The sequence below is a fragment of the Lissotriton helveticus genome, chromosome 2_1 (assembly GCF_964261635.1).
Source record: "Lissotriton helveticus chromosome 2_1, aLisHel1.1, whole genome shotgun sequence".
Taxonomy (NCBI): domain Eukaryota; kingdom Metazoa; phylum Chordata; class Amphibia; order Caudata; family Salamandridae; genus Lissotriton; species Lissotriton helveticus.
The window spans coordinates 636,192,223-636,213,380 of record NC_136059.1 but is presented as its reverse complement, the minus strand read 5'-3'; positions in this window follow the sequence as shown (position 1 = coordinate 636,213,380).

The following is a 21,158-nucleotide window of genomic DNA, read 5'->3' as shown; positions in this document are numbered from 1 at the left end:
ACTGCAAGAGGCAAACCATAGCTTGTGAACCCATGGCCGGTGCTATGGTCCACTTTCCTGCATCAAGGAACACTTCTGGAAGTAAGTGTACAGTGTCAAATCACAGGTGGCCTGAACTCTTGACTTTGTCCCAGTCCAGCGTGACCTTTTTTTACCTGTTTGAGCATTATTTACTTCAAAGCACAAGTCCATACCACCCCCCATCGGTCCTTACTTGCTGGTCGTCCTCCTATATGGCATTGCTGGCACCGACTAACCACGATGCACTCCCCATGAGGCTTTCCTAAATTTGAAGCCGCATATCCCTCGCAGAATTTGCACCTGGGGGTCCGACAGCCCTCACTTTGCCTTAATCCCCCCACTCAGTCATCTACAACTGGGAGTGCAGCAGCCTCCTCCCAGACAGCTACTCAGGGGCCAGCCTGGTCCACACCCAATGCGGTCAAAGAAGATGATGAGCAAGCAGACGGGTAAAGTCTCTGTTTTTTTTCCATTCCTTCAGACAAACGCCCGACGCTGTGAGATGACACAGGAACTTGGTTTTCTCAGAAGGTGGAAGGCGCACTCATTCGAATATAAGCAAAAAGTCTTCTGTAGTCCAAATATCAGATTCTTTATTGTGGCAATTACGCCAAACAAGTTGCACAGCCAACGCGTTTCATTCCTGGACGGAACTTCGTCAGGGCAAATTAAATGTAAGGTGAAGTGTCCCAAAGAATATGTAACCCAATAACGAAAAATGCAGTCAATCACGCGCTTCCCGAATTCTGATGTAAAGGTAGATTATCCTCAGATATCCCACGCCTGTCCAAAGTTATATTTTTCAACCCGAATGGTAGAAGTCTGAGACGCACACAATAATAATGTGCCCCTGGTATAGAAATAATCTCAAGGCAATGGTATATTGATCCAGGCAATGGGAATGAAGGGGTCCAAGTCTGTACTTTAATACAGCAACCACTTGGCAAAATATGCTCTCGGAATTCGGCAGCGGCTCCCAGCCTGATAACAAGGAGAAAACGAGCCACTGCAATGGCGATCACAAAAGCGGATTTGGCGGCTATGTTTAAAAAATTCCATAAAGGAACTTCGCAATGACTCTACTCTACTCTTCCCACTCTATTCTTCTCCACTTTCCTGCTTCTGACCTTTGCCCTCACCTGTCCTGGCCCTTTAGTCCCCCCGTTCTATCTGTGAATTTTTCCCTCGTCATTTGAGATCTAGCTATTTTGTCCAACGCCCGATGGAGCTGCCTGGGTTTAGCTATAGGGGAGACAGGCCAGGGATTCACTCCCTGGACGTCACCTACCCAGTCGGTTTTTTGACAGACTTCCTTTCATCTCTCTTGTCGTCTCCGCTCGCTTCCTCCCTCTTTCTATTTCTCTCCTTCTCTCCTCTCTCAATGTAGTGAGACTGACCTATTCTGTCTGATGCCCAATGGAGCTACCTAGTTTAGCTATAGGGGAGATGGGCCCTGGATAACGTCCTGTGGTCGTCACCTACCCAGTTGGTCTTTAGACAGACTTCCTTTCATCTCTACTGTTTGTTTTCTTCCCCTATCTTCACTTTCTCACCTCCCTTACCCCCCACTACTTCCCCTCTACACTTCAATTATCTCGTCTTCTACGCTCTTTCAATTGTTTGTCTAGCAACTGATGTAATTTGGAACTGATGTAATCTTGCAATTGCAATTTTTTTGGAACCTCATGTAAAGTGCTCGGATACCTCCAGATCTAGCCAGCTCTATATAAAACTCTTGAATAAATCTTTATAAATTAATATCTCCGGCTCCCTACATTGGATTTTTTTTCTCGTTTTGGTCTAATTTTATTCATAAAATCATTTCCACTTATAATAAATTGTGTTGCACTTTCTAAGTGGGGATGTTTTGAATCCCACTGTTCCAAGGCACATAAGAAACTTAAAACTGCCCTACATAAAATTTACAGGTGTGCCAGAGCGGTGCACATACATAAATAAGAATAAAGATTTGTATTAAAGGAAAGAAAAAATGATTTAAAGGCTAAAACTTGAGTGTCACTTTTTGAAGCCAGCCCAGTCAGCCTTCTGGCACATTCTTAACTTGCCCTTTCTGAGAGATGAGGATAAGGTAATTTTATTATGCATGATTAATTAAAACCGTTGCAATCAGAACTTTATAGCCTGATATCAAATAGTTACATTAATAATACAGTTAAAAATAAGTACACAGTTAAGAGAAGCTTTTGCTTGTGATTAAGAGACATAAACTAGTCCCGGTGATGATGGTGATGCTAAGACTAGTTTACAGGGCTATTTGAGGGCAATTATATGAACTGTCTAATTCTAAACCAGTGGAGTGGTCCAATTCAGTGTCTACTTTAGTACATAGTAGGTCTCTACTTTTAGCAGCAAAAGTTTTTCAGTCTCAGTGCTGTCAGATCAAAGTATTTTGTAAGACGGCAGTTTAGCTGCCCTAAGGAGGAATTAAAGCACAGCATCACTGCCAGCCTGAAGGTCCTTACTCCATGCTGCTTGAATAGTGGTTTTAAGAAAACAACCAAAGGTCTTGACTCGGACCCAGTAAGGCTGAGTCAAATTAACGGAAGAAAAAAACAAAATGCCAATACTGGATAAACTTTCTGCGTGCTTAGTGCTAAAGGACCTTTATGAATCAAACATAATGGTCTGTTTTTTGATTTACGTCATTAAATGTTTTTAATTAGTCATATATTTTTTTTCAATAAGTACAACTTTTTTTGTGCATAAACAAATGTTGAAAACACTAACAAAACATTATACACAAAACAATTCTATATACATATTAACCACACACCAGCAAGCATTTTTGGCCATCACACTCACACCTCATTTATCCTCATACCTCATTCACTCAAAAGCAACATCACCCCTTAGGGGACAAAACAGAAAATCCCAATGTCAAAATTGGACACACAGAGAATGTAAACAATCCTCTAAGAATTCATAGATTTCAATGAATGAGGTGTGAGTGTGATGGCTAAAAATGCTTACGGGTGTGTGGTTAATATGTATATAGTGGAATTATTTTGTGTATAATGTTTTGTTAGTGCTTTCAACATTTGTTTATGCACAAAAATAGTTGTACTTATTGAAAAAAATATATGACTAATTAAAAACATTTAATGACGTAAATTAAAAAACAGACCGTTATGTTTGATTCATAAAGGTCCTTTAGCACTAAGCACGCAGAAAGTTTATCCAGTATTGGCATTTTGTTTTGTTCTTTCGTGAATAGTGGTTTTAGCAGTGTTTTCCAAATGTCATCTAACTTCTTACATATGCATACAATGTAAATCAAAGACTCAGTGTCGCTCACACACAGGCGGCAAGGCTGATCGACCCCTCTACTTTCCCACAGAGGCATTAATGGGTTGATCGGACAGACTATTAGCTGTAGCCGTAGAAATTTATTTGTGGTCTCAAACTTGAAACTAACTTTTCAGGTAGGGCTGAGGTTTGAGAGCATCTTAGTTGTTAAGCACGACCCCGCCATGAGCTCTCTTGGATACCGATTTCTTGTCCTCTATAGCTGATAAGAGCCTAGTCAAATTTGTTACTATTTAAAAAAAAAAAAAAAGGCCCATTGGAGTGTTCCAGGCTTCTGCCAGACCGAGCGTCTGCAGGGAGTTCAGAAGGTAGACGTTAGTTGGCAGCTTACCAGTGCGGGACAGCTCGAGCCAGAGTTGATTGTTCAAGGTCCCTATGTCATCAGCTCTGATTTTGTGCCAGCTCTTTAAGAAGGCTCCCTGCCTTTCTATTTCCTGTTTCTGAATGCAAAAGTCCAGCCTTATTTGAGCTGGTGAAACATATATGGGTAGCTGGAAAATCGCCCGGTAGGAAGTTGCAATTATACGGTCGAGGGTGGCCGCATCTCTTCCAGTCATGCTTTCGCTCCAGTAGGTGATTACTGGCTGTAGTTTTGCTCGTAGGACTCTTAAAAGGGGGTCAAATGTTAAGTCTGGCAGCAGTTTCTTCAGGGGTTTCAATGCCAAGCAGGTCATTACTCCCTTCCCTTGAAGGATACAAGCTGTGGTTTGAAAGAGTTGGTATTATCTAGAAGAATGCCCAAGTATTTGTAGGTTGTTACTTGGTCCAGGCATTTGCCATCCTTATACCAGCTGGGATTTGACTTCTTATGATGGTTTACGCTCATAACCTTTGGTTTTTTTTAAATGTATTTTTAATGCATGCCGATGTGAGGAGTTGTGGGAGGTATCTAAAAGGTGCTGTAGTCCTATCTGAGTTCTGCTGATCAGCACTAGGTCATCAGCGTAAAGTAGATTTGTCAGTACTGTGCTTCCTAGCTTCAGGGCATGTATGTGAGGAGCAGGCATCCAGTTCTACCAGCAGGTTCACCAGAAAAAGGCTAAAAAGCAAGGGGGCCAGAACGCATCCTTGCTTTAATCCCTTTCTTGTAATGATTTTTCTTGAGAGATGCCTTCCAGAGCCTAATTTAATTCTGACCCATATGTCGGTGTGCAGCTTTACGAGTTGGTCTAGGAGGGTTATTGGAATCCCTCATTCTTTCAGCTTTTGACTAAGTTTGGATCGGTCAACGTGATCAAAGGCTGCTGAGTAATCTATGAAGCAAAGGTACCGGGGAGAATTACCTAGCTTTGCTGCATCCATGAGCTTGGTTAATGCCATAATGTTAGTTATAGTTCCTTGCCCTTGTCGGAAACCCATTTGAGGTATAATACTATTTCTTGTGGACCAGGCGACCAGGTCTTTCAGTACAATACATGCATAGTATTTAGCCTCAGTATCAATGAAGGCTATCAGGCGATAGTTGTTAGGATCGCATCTCGCCCCTTGCTTGAATATGGGACTGATGGTAGAGCCTCGCCATGACTCTGGAATTGCTGTAGTTCTTAAAGCATGTCCTATTACTGGGACCAGTGCATTGCTCCATACGTCTGAGTCCTGTTATATAGCAATGGTGATATGCCATTCGGGCCCGCAGCTCCTGCCCGTCTGCCTCTGGAAATTTGTTTGCGTAGTGCTTCGACTAAGGGATCATTTTGCAAGTCTTCTACAGAAAATGGGCAGTCGATGCGTGGTTGAGGAGCTGCCTCGAGCTGTGATTGGTTTGATAGTACCAAGTCTGTCGCTTGTCATTTAGGACGTGGCGGTATTATTTGCCGATGTGTGCCAGCCCAGTTATTGAACGTTGAATTAGACAGTGGTTCTGAAGGACCTTGAATCAATTGCAGAGCGATTTCCAAATTTGCTTCAATTGTTGTGCCTGGTGTTCTACTCCTAGCTCCTTTCAAGACTGAAAGAATCATCTGACTTGAGTTGCTTGTTTCTGCTTTGAGAAAAGGAGCTGGGTATAAGTGTTTGGGGTTAGATTCTTAGTCTATCCTTCAGTTTATAAAGCTTTCCCTTTCCCGTAGAATTCTGACTGAAACCTCTGCAGTTCGCCATGTTGTTCTAGTTGCTTCTACGCTCTGTCTGTTGTTAGGTGGCAGAAATTCCACTGACAGTAAGTCAGGGGTTTCAATATTTACTAGAGGTGTGATGGCATGTAGAAGCTGTAGAATGTTCCCTCTATTCAGTATGTCCATGCGACCTCTGGATTTGTATTGAGGATGAAATATTATAATACTTGCCCCATCGGCCATAGGTATGGTCTGATCTTGTGCCTTTATGCTGTAATTAATGGTCACTTTATGGACGAAAGTTCCTTGGTTTTGGGATGGCCTTCTTGTTTTATTGTTTATGCTATTTAGAATGAGCCCATGATCAGGGAGATTTGCCATGAGTGCTCCAGGGTTATAGCTGTATTATAAGTGTTTTGTGTGGTTGGAAGAAACGCTGTCTGTGAGGTGCTCTTTGATGTCATTCTCGTGGTTGTGCCTCGGAGTTTGTTGGTGCCTCTTTTGGTCCTACGAGAGACTGGGCCGTGTGTTGTTGTTGATTTTCATGTTCCTTTGTTAAGCGCCGTTCTACCTAATAGGGCAATTAAGAAGTGGATACCAACCTATTATGGGCGCACTACCTTAACATCAGGGTACAAAATATAATTATTAGTAGTAATCACTAAGGTGCTTCAAGAGGAATGATGCGTATCCAACATCAACTGGCTTCATGTGAAGCAATACTGAAAACAATATCCTCTGAGCACACCCACAGTTCAATCAAGTAATTCCAACGTGTATATGGCAAGTAACTCCAATCCTCAGGAGTCGGTTCAAAATAATATAATCTCCAAAGTCAATGCAAACAAAAGTCCACTTTCTGTATAAGAAGTCCTTATAATTTATTTCACAAGTTGATTACACCAGCCAACACGTGTTTCGTCGTGTATATATTGTACCTCGACTTCTTCAGGGCTGTAATCAAACAAAACATTTCCTACTATCAGTAAAAAATATTTTCATGTAACTAAAATTAGATGTGAAATAGTACCAATCGCCAACCATTAAGATAAAAGGCCTGCAGAGTGAAGAGTTTGAAGTGAGAAAAATGAAATAACAGAAAGCCATTCCAGTCTTAATAAGCACCCAGTGTAAAACGAAAGAGAAAGAACCCTACTACCAAGATATATAAGCAAGGTGGGGGTAAATAATCACCTCTGTATCTTTCCGTAATCTCTCTTTTATATTATAGTCCTCATAACACGAACAAGTCAATCAATCTGTAACAACAGAGGCGTAACATATAATATATACCTTATATCCTGTCACTTCTATCCAAAAGGCACCTGTTTGACCCACTAGTGAATCCAAACAGAAATAATATGCCAGCTAAAATTAAGCGATCACCCCCTATGTTATGAATCAATCGGGTTTACCTTCAAAATTCTCCTCGTAACTCATCCAGCAATATGTCAACAGTGTCTGTCTCTCCAAACACCTATAATTATCTACCAAAATCAAAATTAATTATGTTACAAACCAAGTATATATTGCTGGATAGAATTAAACCTAACGCGTATCCTACAAAACTCACCCAGTAAAAATCATCTGGTGTGTTCTAATATATTATCATTTAGACTCCAAACATCCAAAGTATCCTAAACAATAGAAATAGCACATGTCACACCTCAATTCACGGTCCATATACCATAAATGAAATTATTAAACCATCCTGTGAGTACAAACATCAGTGTCAATGTATATTCCTGTAAACAATATACCAAGTTTAAATAAACTTATTTCACATAACCCTTTTTATGTACAATGTTGCCCTAAGTCATCCCCACTATCAATATCACATTCACTTCTATGCAAGTGAGGGAGATCAGTAAGTGTCAAAACACCAAATATTAATGCGCTAATCCATTCTCTCCTCCCATAATTGAGATAGAATTACATATACTCACCAACGGTAACTATAAATTATATATTATGCACAGGGTCGTCTTCTCTTGGTCAATATACGGTTATCTGTATCAAAATAATGACTAAAGTAAGATAACCCGTATCAAGTCTCTAGTTACATAGAGTAGATAAATTTTGCCCACACTCACCAAACGTCGTTATCTTCAAATATCTCGACTGCCTGAAATATATGTAAAAGGAAACGGATATAAATATCAATACCGTTTCAGAATTTAGTGTTTCCATAAAACTACCGCCAACTCGACTCGAAATATACCTGTGTTCTGCTTATAAGCATTTCCTTCTAAGTCAAACGTTCACATCCAAGTATTGGCGTCTAACTTGGGCGCCATCTTAGAGTGTCCTTAAATATGCTGTTTCAGCGCGCGCCATCTTGTAACATGTTACTATTAGTTCTAAAATCCCAAGCAAGAAATTAAATATGCACTCAAGCCAAATGAATATCAATACTCCAGAATCATACAATTACCTATAATCGTACTATATAGTATTTTAAGTACGCTAACTAAACTAAAGTACGAAATCTCGGCATTACACATGGGCGCCATCTTGGAATGGGCTAAGATGCGATAGTATGTAAGCGCCATCTTTCAGTATGTTCGTAACATTATTAAGAGTAAACACACGTTACTCCGTATATATTTCTGGTCTAAACTAATATCACTGATACGTTAACAGGCATCATAGTGTAATGATGCATATAATATCCATACACGTTGGCGATCCATTCAATTATCCGATTACGATCGGATTTCCAGAGTAATTCATAGATCTAATTCAGACCCTATGCTTATCAACCGTAAACTCCGGGATAATGTACTAATCCATTCATATATCTATACATACCTAAGTAGCCAGATCACAGAAATAAAACCATAATAAGTATCCATATTGTGCCATGGTAGAGGGTGAGTAGAGTTAATGAAGGGTAAATGTTAGCCAGTTAGCCAAACGTAAGGCAACCGAGGGTGCAATATCATCTTAACTACTCAATCACATTTCATCATCTTACATATAATATTTAGAAGGGAAGCAAAGTTAAATCCTAGGGACTGTGCGTCCCTGTACAGTCTAGTTCCAGAAATCTGCTAGGTGTCGACAGCAGTCATTAATATATTTACAGAAAATTACAAAAGAAACAACACATAGGTCAAAGATCAGCCCAATTTCTACTCATTGCCCAAGAAGTACTGGTATTCATTATCAATATTAAGCCCATACTGGACCGATTTCAGTTTCATTATCCACAGTACCTCCCTACGTCTGAGTTTCAGAGTTCTGTTACCTCCCCTGGGATCCTGAAGTACATGCTCTATCTACTCTATGTAACTAGAGACTTGATACGGGTTATCTTACTTTAGTCATTATTTTGATACAGATAACCGTATATTGACCAAGAGAAGACGACCCTGTGCATAATATATAATTTATAGTTACCGTTGGTGAGTATATGTAATTCTATCTCAATTATGGGAGGAGAGAATGGATTAGCGCATTAATATTTGGTGTTTTGACACTTACTGATCTCCCTCACTTGCATAGAAGTGAATGTGATATTGATAGTGGGGATGACTTAGGGCAACATTGTACATAAAAAGGGTTATGTGAAATAAGTTTATTTAAACTTGGTATATTGTTTACAGGAATATACATTGACACTGATGTTTGTACTCACAGGATGGTTTAATAATTTCATTTATGGTATATGGACCGTGAATTGAGGTGTGACATGTGCTATTTCTATTGTTTAGGATACTTTGGATGTTTGGAGTCTAAATGATAATATATTAGAACACACCAGATGATTTTTACTGGGTGAGTTTTGTAGGATACGCGTTAGGTTTAATTCTATCCAGCAATATATACTTGGTTTGTAACATAATTAATTTTGATTTTGGTAGATAATTATAGGTGTTTGGAGAGACAGACACTGTTGACATATTGCTGGATGAGTTACGAGGAGAATTTTGAAGGTAAACCCGATTGATTCATAACATAGGGGGTGATCGCTTAATTTTAGCTGGCATATTATTTCTGTTTGGATTCACTAGTGGGTCAAACAGGTGCCTTTTGGATAGAAGTGACAGGATATAAGGTATATATTATATGTTACGCCTCTGTTGTTACAGATTGATTGACTTGTTCGTGTTATGAGGACTATAATATAAAAGAGAGATTACGGAAAGATACAGAGGTGATTATTTACCCCCACCTTGCTTATATATCTTGGTAGTAGGGTTCTTTCTCTTTCGTTTTACACTGGGTGCTTATTAAGACTGGAATGGCTTTCTGTTATTTCATTTTTCTCACTTCAAACTCTTCACTCTGCAGGCCTTTTATCTTAATGGTTGGCGATTGGTACTATTTCACATCTAATTTTAGTTACATGAAAATATTTTTTACTGATAGTAGGAAATGTTTTGTTTGATTACAGCCCTGAAGAAGTCGAGGTACAATATATACACGACGAAACACGTGTTGGCTGGTGTAATCAACTTGTGAAATAAATTATAAGGACTTCTTATACAGAAAGTGGACTTTTGTTTGCATTGACTTTGGAGATTATATTATTTTGAACCGACTCCTGAGGATTGGAGTTACTTGCCATATACCTAATAGGGCAGTTGACGCCTCTTGCCCTGTGTATATAATTTCTTGGTACGTCACCTGGGCGGAGGTGATTGGAGGCAGATTCTTATTAGGTGGGGTCTTTGTCTGTTCGTTCTTTTCTGCTTGTTTGCTACTAGAACCTAATAGGCAGCTTGTTGTGTTTTGCTGCTGCTCGATCATCTTGGTGCTTGCAGTCGAGATCTTTGTGCTATTTGCCGAAACTAGCTCTTCTTCATTTGATACTTTATCATTTAAAAGTTCTGTTATAGGTGAACCTGCCGGGAAGTAGTCGGTTGAGCAATGTACTAGGACTGTGGGTTTCTTGTTCCTGCCTTTCCTTTTTTGCTTACTTCCTGATCTTTTTGTTCGAACTTTGCTTCAGCAGGGTTCAATTTTTGATCCTCGGAGGGGACTGCTTCCTTCTGAGAGTCGCTATCTAGTGATATTGGTGCTGGTGGCTGTGTGCTCAGTAATGTTGTGTCATCCCTCAGAATGACATTGTTGTCTGTTTTCCGAGGTCCAGTTCTTGGTTTCAGAGTCGACAGTAGGTCAGCCAATGTTGTGGGTAGCCCTGTAGTTTGTCCACAAATGGAGCACATAAGAATTCTTGTTGCACAAACTGTGTTTTAAGGGCCGCTGCCTGCCCTCTCTTTATTAGTCCATTCAACTCGCCTAGCTTTTTATCGATCCCCGAAGTAAAGTCAGTGAGAGACTGCAATACTGTGAGCTGAAGGTGTATTTCATGGGATTGGTATTGCAATGCCGTAGTCGAATATTGCATAGAGCTTAACAGCGATTCCTAAATTAAGGCGTTGTTGTTATGATCTGCAATGCTTCTTATTGTTTGCGGGTCTTTTGGTCAGTTACTAGGCCTGTGTGTATAGGAGACCACTAGGTCTTCCCACTCTTGGGAGGCAAGGAAGGACATGTCGCAGTTGGTGGCAGACTGGTCCTTGGTTTGTGACTGCTGACCTTGCACTAATTGCGTCAATCCCTTTGACTTGCAAAAAACGGATAAGTCAGCCGGAAGGAATTTGTTATCTGAACTGGTAGGTGATAAAATCTGTAGGAGGGAATTGTTTGATTGTAGCGTCTGTATCATTGGCTTTTGGTAATCCCGCTTATCTGGAGGGGGTGATTGACTTCGTTGGATCTTTGGGGCAGGTCCCATGTCAAGCTTCGCTTGTTGAGTTGAGAAGCTTGGTCCTTGGCCTGGAGTATTTGCGGCAGTATAACTGGGGGCTGGGACGTTCCTAGGTTCTGAGCAGTGTACTGGGTCCGCTAGCTGGTCGAGGATTATTAATGACTTCAGTGATACTCCAGTTGGAACCCCAGTTGTTGTCCTAGATAGTTGAAGGTGTGGGATACTAATTTGAGCTAAATTTAAGCTTTCCACAGAGTTGTGTTGTGGTGACCTGAAGTAATTGTTAATGGTGTCCTTTTGGTGATTTTGCAAGGGGACCAATAGGCACAGTTGTTCGCAGTTGTCTGCTTTATTTGTACATGAAGTCGTCATGTCTTCAGCTTGTTGTCTTGCTTCGAGTTGGTCCTTAATTTCCAATTGTGGGCTTATTTGAGATGCTCTTGTGGAGTTGATTTGTACTACAGTTTCCTTACCTGCCTGTAAATCTGGCTTAAAGTCCAAGCTATTTTTGGCAAGTGGTAACAGAGGGGATTGCAACCCTTCAATACCGTCACTTTTAGAAAATATTACTGTTCCAGGATCTCTCTGGAACGAGAACTTTGTGTATATTTTTGGCTGGAATTAACAGGGGTTTCTCCTTGTCGATGTTCTTTCAACCCTGAGTAAGTCCTGCTCTGTCGAGCATAGGCATACTGCAGTTTCTTTGACCCTTATACTACCCTTTATACTACCATCCAGGGGCATAAAGATGCTACTCTTATGAGCAGTGTGATTCAGGCTGCTCTAGGGGCTATCAGCCTTACCTTCCATTGAGCAGTTTTGTGTACCGTCACGCTTTTCGCGTTTTATCTTTTTACTTCCAAGGTCATGATCCTGTGGCCTACTCCCCCTGTGATCTCTCCTGCTCTTGCTCTCGCTCTTCTGTTTAGTTGGTTTAGTTGGTTTAACTTGTTGTCTTGGATTTGGTTTTGCTTTTGCTTTTGCTAGAGCTTTTCTTACTCTGCTCGATCTCATGACTCCCAATTAAATGGTCAATGATCAATGATCCTTTAGGCTGTTCGGGGACTGTTCAGGGCAGCTGGATGAGAGCTGGGGAGGCTTGTCAAGGAGAGTTTGTTGGGGAGAGTCTGCTGGAGGACTGTATTGCCAGCAGTAGCATGACCTAGTGGGATCTCTGGCTCTCTGGCTGTCTGATTTGCTCATAAGGGCACTGGTTAACTCTGGTTGAACCCCCCCCCACTGTGAGGGGTCCGTTGGGACTGGAGTGATGTCTCTGGTGTTGCTGGTGGTCTACTAATCTATGCCGCGCTATATTTGGCAGTTTTAGCTTAACTTTAGTGCTAGCTTTAGCTCTCCAAGTCTAGGTTGGGGCAAAGAGGGCAAGATGGTCAGGTAAGGCAAACTTCAGGCAACCCGGGGCCCAGGGCCTCTCCATGCCACACTGCTCTGCACCCACCTTGCTGTCAATTATCCGTTATCAGGCAGGCAGGCAGACCGTGACAATCCGCAGGTTGCAGGCCACGGTCAGCGAGTCCGCACTCACACCAGTTAGACAGTTAACAGATGGGTGAACAGATGGGTGAAAAGACTCCGAGCTGCACGCCTCCGCCACCTTCTCCTTCACTGCGTCACTGCTGCCCTCGGTAGCCCTCGTTAGCTCCTATTCCTGGCTCCTCTCTGCTCCTCTCTGCACAATGACCCTTGAGTGCGCTGCTTTGACTGCGGCTTTGACCCCCGCACCCCCTTGGCCACACCGTGCTCCTCCGAGGCCAAGGGTAAAAAGGGGCAGAAAAGCTGTGAGGCTTTAGCTGCTGCCAGGGGCCAGGAGCCGAGAGCCGGGAGAAGAGAGCAGCAGTCTCGACGTCATCACTCGGCGTCCTCCTTGCTCACTACAGGCTCACTACGGGCTCACTACGGGCTCAGTCGGTCAGCGTGAAAACACGGTGGGGAAATGAGAGAGAGATGAGGAGGCACCACACCTGAGATTGCTATCACTGAAGAAGAGTGGGTGGCCTATTATGCAAATTCTAACCGCAGTTATCTGTCACTTGGGCAGGTGGCTTCCTCACCACTTTCTGTGGTGGACTCTGCTACTAATCTGAGGTTCTCCCTTGATAAGGTAAATAGGGCTCTTATGCTAAGTGGGGGCGGCAAGGCCCCTGGCCTGGATGAAAATCAAGTGGACCTCTGCAAAGAGAATGTTTTGTTATGGGGCCCTATTTAAACTGTAGTACTAGGAGGATGTGGTATTGAAGCGCCTTTGAGTACTTGGTTGGAGTCCTTAATCTTTCCAATCTACAAAAAAAGTGTTCATGCGCCAGGACGCACCTTAGCTGGGGCAGCTGTGCGCAATACAAAAGTGCATAACATAACATAACATAACACAAGAATCCTTAATTGACTTCCTGGTAAAGGTTGTGGGTAGGTTTTACGTTATACAGGTTGGGGAGTGGGCAGAAAGTAAGGAGATAATTTTGGATATTTAATATGGCTTCTGCAAAGGCCTACAGACAAGTGAGCACTGTTTAAATATCAACCTGTTAATTGGCAAATGCACACTGAGCAGGAAAGGCCATTTGTTCCTGGCTTTTGCAGACCCATCAAGCACATTTTATTGCTTTATTCATGATAAACTGTGGTCCATTTTAGAAGATTTTTCAGTAGATCATTCTGTAATTTTGTTTTCATGGAATCTGTATTCAAGAAGCAGAGCTAGAGTCCGGTATATCCTGAACGGTGAATGTATGTTAATGTTCGCTATGGAGAGGGTGGAGTGACAGGGATGCGTCCCTGACCCTATTTTGTTTACCGTATACATAAACAACTTGGGAACTGTGCAGGGTAAAGGGTGCAAGGACCTCTCCCAAATTAGACAGCGTCCAGTTCCGGCCCTCATCTATGATGACAATGCCATGTTTATGACCCCATGTGTTAATGCCAAGTTAAGTGTTCTTCCTTCATTTTCATTTCTGAGGGTTATGTTTTCACATAGCGGGTTATGGAAGGTTGCAATTAATACTAGGAAGGTATTCTTTGTAAAATCAGCTGCTGCTTTGTCTAATTTTGCACACTTGGTAAGAAACCGGTCAATTAAATGTTAACAATATACAAGACTAAGATGATTTAGATCTTGGTGGATAGGTTACTCGGTCACAACAGTGATAGACATCCCGTCTGCTGAAACATAAATGCAATTGGATATAATGGGACTTATATTTCAGTGGATGAGATATCTGTCATTGTTGTGATCGAGTAACCCATCTTTAAAGATCTAAATCAGGCCCTAAGTGTGTATCTACAGCATTGTATGGGGCGGAGCTATGGGGACTTTGTGATACCAATCTCCTCCAAATTATAAATAATTATTTTTTAGAGTATCATTGTCAGTACCCCAGAGCTGTTTGTCTCAGGTTTACCACTCGGAATTGGGGATGTCATTTTTAGTTGATATAGGAGGAACGTGTCCCATCCAGTTGTGGCACAAAGTGTGGACCACTTTTGACACTCTTTTAAATGATAAGGTGATCCAGGACTGCCTCAATTTGACAGCATTTCTCCAATACCTTGGTTGAAACATGGTAAATAGATTTGCTATGATCTGGGGCTCTCAGAATTTGTTGACTGCCGAAACATTGCAGTCTGTGTCAAGGAAAGATTTAATCAAGATGCGCCTTACCCTGTTTGAGGAAGCAAGATTGTCCATCACACTAAACAACTGAGTGTTCTTAGGAATCAATTGACCCAAGTCATTTTTTCCTTGCAACCAAATTTAAAGTTTGTTCATAATTCTCAACATAATTTTGTCCTGACTCACTTCCGATTGGATACTTTTCATCATCTTGTGACATTTCTGACTCCAAATGATTGGTCAAAACCTCTATCTAAATGCCCATGAGATATGTTTTCTACTCAGGGCACTTTACATACCCTGATCTTTTTCAACTTTTTTAAGGATCTAAGGAAACGTTATATTGCACTGATTTTATGCAACCTGAATTTTAAACAATTACACCCTGTTTTTTAGTATCTGCAAATGTTACGTTCCCTGCCAGTCTGATACTCAGTAGCAAATCATATGCATAAAGTTTTACAGTTCAGGAAAAAAATATTTTATAGAATAATGGTATGGTGGTTAGAATTATTTATTGGTGCTTTTAATAAAATGTATGCTTTTATGATTTCTGATTAAACCGAATAAAGTTGATTTCAATTTCACTAACAGCTCCAGCAGCTTTACCCTTTATGTGCTGCCTCATGCATAATTTTTCAGTATTTTCTCCTCTTTTGATGGATTGGGTAGGACCGGGGCACCAGCAGTCTTAGTTCACATTCAGGTAGTGTGAGGAGCCCACTCCCATGCTGCCTAGCCGGCTCCCTGACCTGCCAACATTGCACCTTTTCCTGCACAGGAACTAGCAGGTGCACTTCCCTACTCTTTAGGTAATAATAGTCTGGGCTGAAATCCTAAAATATATTAGGGATTCCCCAGCGCAAATAATAATTTGCAATAGACCCATCTGATTAGGAACAAATGTAGAGAGTTTTTTAAGAATTTAAAATAGGTTGGTCATATGTTCTGTACTGACCATAGTGCTAGTATAAGAGGAGTGGCGATAATAATTAAGAAGCAAGTTAAGAGACATATATTAGACTCGCTAGTCGACTCTTGCAGCAGATGGGTCATTCTTAAGATGATATTGCTCGGTAATTTAAATACTTTGGTAGGGTATTATGGCCCAGACTGTGACGATCTAGAGCACCTAAAGACAATTTTTACAAATCTGTTAGGTTTACCAGATCCTGCAATTATGGCTGGTGATTTTATTATTGTAGCTCCAAATCAAGTATATATTTACATTTTATGATTAAGCAGATGGGCTAAGTGATATTTGGATAGATAGATCTGGTTCTCAGCTTGGAGTCTCTTATTACAATAGGAAATAGGGTGATATATACAGAATAGATTATATTTAGGTCAGTCTGAGTCAGAGAGAGGAAGACCAGGACATTATTTGCCTGCTGGCCGACTTGTTTGACCACTCAGGGGTATATTTGGAACTAGATCTGAAAAACAGGAAGGTTGAGAGAGTCTGAACCTTGGACCGGACCTGGTCCATGACATAGAGGAAATGAATTGTCTGTGTCTTGAGACAAAGGAATTCGTAAGCCATAACATAGGGATGGCCTCCACTCCAATAGTTTGGGACACTCTGAAGGTTTATTTAAGGGGGAAAATCACCAGCATAGTATGCTATAGAAATAGGCGGTATAGGGAGGAGGTTGCCCAAATAGAAGCAGAAATGAAGACAGTAGAAGCTAATATGTGGCATACCGGGGACAAGGAGAAGAAGTAGGGAAACGAAGATAAACTGAAGAAATTGATGGACCAGCTATATACTATCCTACATATGAGGGGTTCAAAGCTTTGGGAGGTGAGCATTTTGGCTCATTTTGAGTATGGGGAAGTGGCAGGGAGATTGTTGGCGTGGAAGGTCAAAAGAGATAGAATACGTAACTCCATAAGAAAATAGAGGATATTGTGAGCAAGAATAAATTAACGACTAACTCAAAAATAGAAGGAGCTTTTTATGACTTCTTCCAGAAATTGTACAAGGAAGATAGCGTTGTTAACAAACACGAACTTGAACCCCTAGTCACATCGCAACAGTATTTCTTAGAGCAGGAAATCCCTCAGGAGGAGGTTATGAGAGCTGTATCTTCAAGTAAAGGATGAAATGCAGCAGGCCCGGATAACCGCCAAATGAGCTATACAAAAATTCTGGGAGATGTCTTAACTCCAGGGATGAAAAAAGTCTAGGAGATGTCTTAACTCCAGTGATGAACCAGCTATTCAATGAGATCTTAAGCAATGGTTTACAAGTACCTGGTTCTTGGTGCGAGGCAACGATCACTTTAATATTGAAGCCAGGAAAAAATCCTGCCAAATGCAAGTCATACAGACCCATATCACTGCTTAATGCTGATTACAAGAGCGTCGCTAAAGTCCTAGCAGATAGGTTGGGCACAGTAGTAAGTGATATGTTACACCTTGACCAGAAGTGGTTTGTCAAAGGTAGAAATCTGTATAAACTAACATATGGCCTCATTGGTGTGATAGACCTTGCCTCAATGTGCTCGCTCCCCCTAGCAGCTATAACTAAGGCTTTTGATAGAGTCAACTTGGTGTACTTGGCGGTCATGTTAGAAAAGTATAATATCGCTAAGAACTTCCGCAGAGCTATCCAGTTGATCTCTCAAGATCCATCAGTGAAAATGTTGGTTAATGGAAACTTAACTAAACATTTTAAATAACAAGGGGCACCAGACAGGGTTGCCCTTTAACTCCTCTTCTTTTTAACCTCGATATTGAGCCATTTGCCCAGAAGCTTAGAGATGAGGTGGATATCCTATCCTTTAGGTATGAAGGGTGGGAGAGAAAAGTAGCCCTTTATGCCGATGAGATGCTGGTCTTCTCCTCAGATCCATCCGTTGCCCTGCCAGCTGTTCTAAAACAAGCAGAGGTAGTTTAGTAAGGTGTCAGGGTATGTGGTAAACTCAGGAAAAAACGAGATTATGACATGGAATTTAGAGGAAAGTCAATACCAAATAAAAAAAGAGATGAGATACCTTGGGGTGAAAATAATACAGGAGACAGACAAAATTACAGAAGCCAACATGTCTAATGCCACAAGAGAATGCGTGCGGCTTATGAAGAGCTGGGTTCATCTTCCCCTGTCAATTTTTGGGAGGGTAAACTTGGTTAAAATGATAATACTGCCTAAGTTCACCTTTCTTTTTAATGCAATCCCTCTACACTTTGATAAGCCTTCCATCGACAAGCTCCAGCAGGCCACAAACTCCTTCATTTGGGCTTATAAAGGTACTAGAATCGCTTGGAAGAAGTTGTGATGCAGAAGGGAGAAGGGAAGATTATCCCTACCAGATCTTCAGTACTAAGGATGTGCCTTCCCGTTGACCCACTCCAGAATGTTGTTAAAAGCTCCAGACTCTTCTGGGATGGGGCTCATTTTCTCAGCGATGTTGAAGGGAACCAACTTAGGCAAGGATGGTTTCATGTTCAAGTATGGAGACCCTAAGTTCTTCAAAAAGATAAGGTTAAAAGTGCTACAGGCTATTACCAGAATATGGGCAAACATCAGAGGGTTGACAGGCACCAGTTACTTTTCGAATCTTGCCACTCTTTGGGACCCCCCGGAACACCCGACTGTTTAAAATACAAACTAGCGGAACAATTAAGAAATGCTGGACTCAGCATATGGAGAGACCTTGCTCAGGAGCGCATGATTCGTCCATGGTTAAAGTAACGTGCCACTCTGGAGGGGATGTTTCCAAATTTAAGTATATCCAATTCAAATGTTGGGCCCAAAGCCTGAAGTCCCCAATTGGTACAGGTAACCTCTTAGAGGAACACTTGGTGGCAAAACCCCGGGGGGAAAAAGAGCTTATCATCTGGTACTCGGAAATTGAAGAAGCAATATACGGAGACTTCAGACTGGCAGAAGACAGCGGGAATGCCCTAGGAATAACTCTGGCCGTATTACTGAGCACTGTGTTCCTTACTGTTAAGCCGGCCTGGTTAAGGAGGAAGCATCTCTTTTCAATTCACATGGCCTACCAAACCCCGCAGAGGGTGGCAAAGATGACAAAAGGCCCATCAGTAAAATGCATGAAGTGTGGCCTGGAGATAGCATTTGACGTGCATATGTTCCAGGAGTGTCCACCTATTGTTGACTTCTGGGTGAAGGTCGGTAACACCATCTCCAACATTCTGGAGTTCCAATTCAAGGTAAGCCTCTCCATGAATATGTCCGGAATTTCAGATGGAATCACAGCCCATGCGAGATCATTTCTCTTTTATGTTGCACTTTTAGCAAGAAGAGAAATTTGCCCTAAATGGGTGGAACGCTCTCCCTCCCCAGTTCTCTTACTGACTAGAATCCGTAATTACAACATCTAAGCTAGATATGAGAGGGAATGCCTCCAAGAGGAAGAAGGACCTCTGGAATTTTTAATTGAGATGGCTGGATATAGATGCAGGAGTGAACTGATCAAGAGTTTTCTCAATATTGATACATTTTCCCTATAAGTATACCTCTATGGATCTCTATAGACTGTGATGCCCCCCCCCCCATTTTCCTTGAGTCATCTTAGCAGTTGCCAGCTTATACCGGCCCAAATCCAAGAGTGACCCTACATGTTTGGGACAGTGCCCTCCTGTACATAGGTATACCCGCAGGGGGGAAGGATACCCTCACCTGTTTCCAGGGCATTCTGGGTACTGGCGTCTGGAGTGGTTATTATGATCGGAGATGAGTGAGGACAAAAACAATAATAATAATAGTCTGGGCATGTTATAATGGGCAATCTTCAAATGCATATACCTGGCCCCCCTTTTGGTTGATTATACTCATCTTGGCCTCATTTTACTCAATAGGACTCCTGGCCTCATAAAGGGTGCACTTAGTAGGGAGTAGTGTTCACTGGCACGCTGCATCAGCCTTCTTCTTTCCTTTGCCCTTCACATACCTGATGGCCTCCTGTAAATCTTACAAGACATCTGGGGGTGCACATGTTTTCCCCCAACCGGTCCTCAGGGGACATTAGGAGGCTAGTGATACTTACCCTGGAAAGAACCATCTAGTCCTGGGAGACGGCTACAGATCGAGTCATTAGTCTATTATAGCCATCAGGTGCTGTGGCCTTCCAACTTACCATGATTCTGGTGTTGTTGCAATTCATGCCCTGGGTCTTAATCACTGTATCTCCCTTTGGCAGGGTTTTTTAAATGCAGGTGAAAAGTTGCAGATGCCAGACATCCCTGGCCAATCCTAGGATGCTATATCATCCCTCCAGTCCTGTCCAACCATCCTGTACAGCATTCTGCAGCAATTCAATATGGTGTCACCAAGATTTCTATGTGAAGAGCTCCTATGAGGGCCTCAGCTCCAACTCTAACTGACAGTACTGACAGATACCTTCTGTTGTGGCTCCAAATGTCGGGACCTCCTCATTTATATAGTGGGCCTGGGATGTTCCAGCACATATGCAGTGTGACAACTAATTAACAGATGCATATTTTCCTCCCATCCCCTTCCTTCTCAGACCTGAGTCAATCACTGATAATGTCTCCCTTTGTGTGGGGAAGCCTTTGTTTCCTCAGTTGGGGTGCAGTGTAATTAACTTGGCCCAGAAGGGGTAAAAAAAGCATGGAATCTTATTTTGAGCTGAACCAGAATTATATGACAATTCTGGACAACACATAAGATGTATACGTATGTTATTGGAACCTGCACATTCTCTGAGTATACACCTTGTTGGACTGTGTTGGCCTAAGTGGAGCACAACTGCACTTTAAGAAAGATTAAATCTATGTGCATAATACAATGACACTAAGACTTTCCGGTAAAGTCTACTGACCTCTGTATAAATGCCTACTAATATAATAAGCTGTACTTCTGGTCAGCACCTAACCTGGCAGGGTGCCCCATGTTAACTGTATGCAATTACCGAGCTGTGCACAACAGTATTCTTAACCGGGCAGAGCTCATACATGTGTGCACAAATGTCCACGTGTAACAGCCTATTGCCTCTTACCCTAGCTCCACCACAGTGGCCTTATCTTAAAAGGCAGACACTAGGAGTAAAGATACTCAGTCCAATTACTAGAACATTACTTTGGTAATCAGGGTATGAAACTAACCCATGGCAAATGTTCAATAACCAGCTGTTCAAAAGCTAAAGATCTGGGTGGACTAAATGGGTGGAACATATCTTAAAAATGTAATATTATCTCAGGTTTCAATCATGAGGCCTCATGTAGGCCTAGGTGGAAGACCGGACATAGAGCTGATTCAGGGTAAGATCTCTTGCCCCCCTCCCCCCTATTGAGAGATATCCACCTCCTGATGGGCATCTCTGTGACAAAGGGGCAGCCATCGATGCAGTGGATACACTTATGCTATAGCTGGATGCCAAGAGGATAGCCATGTTGATATAGCTCGGCATTTTGTTTTGCT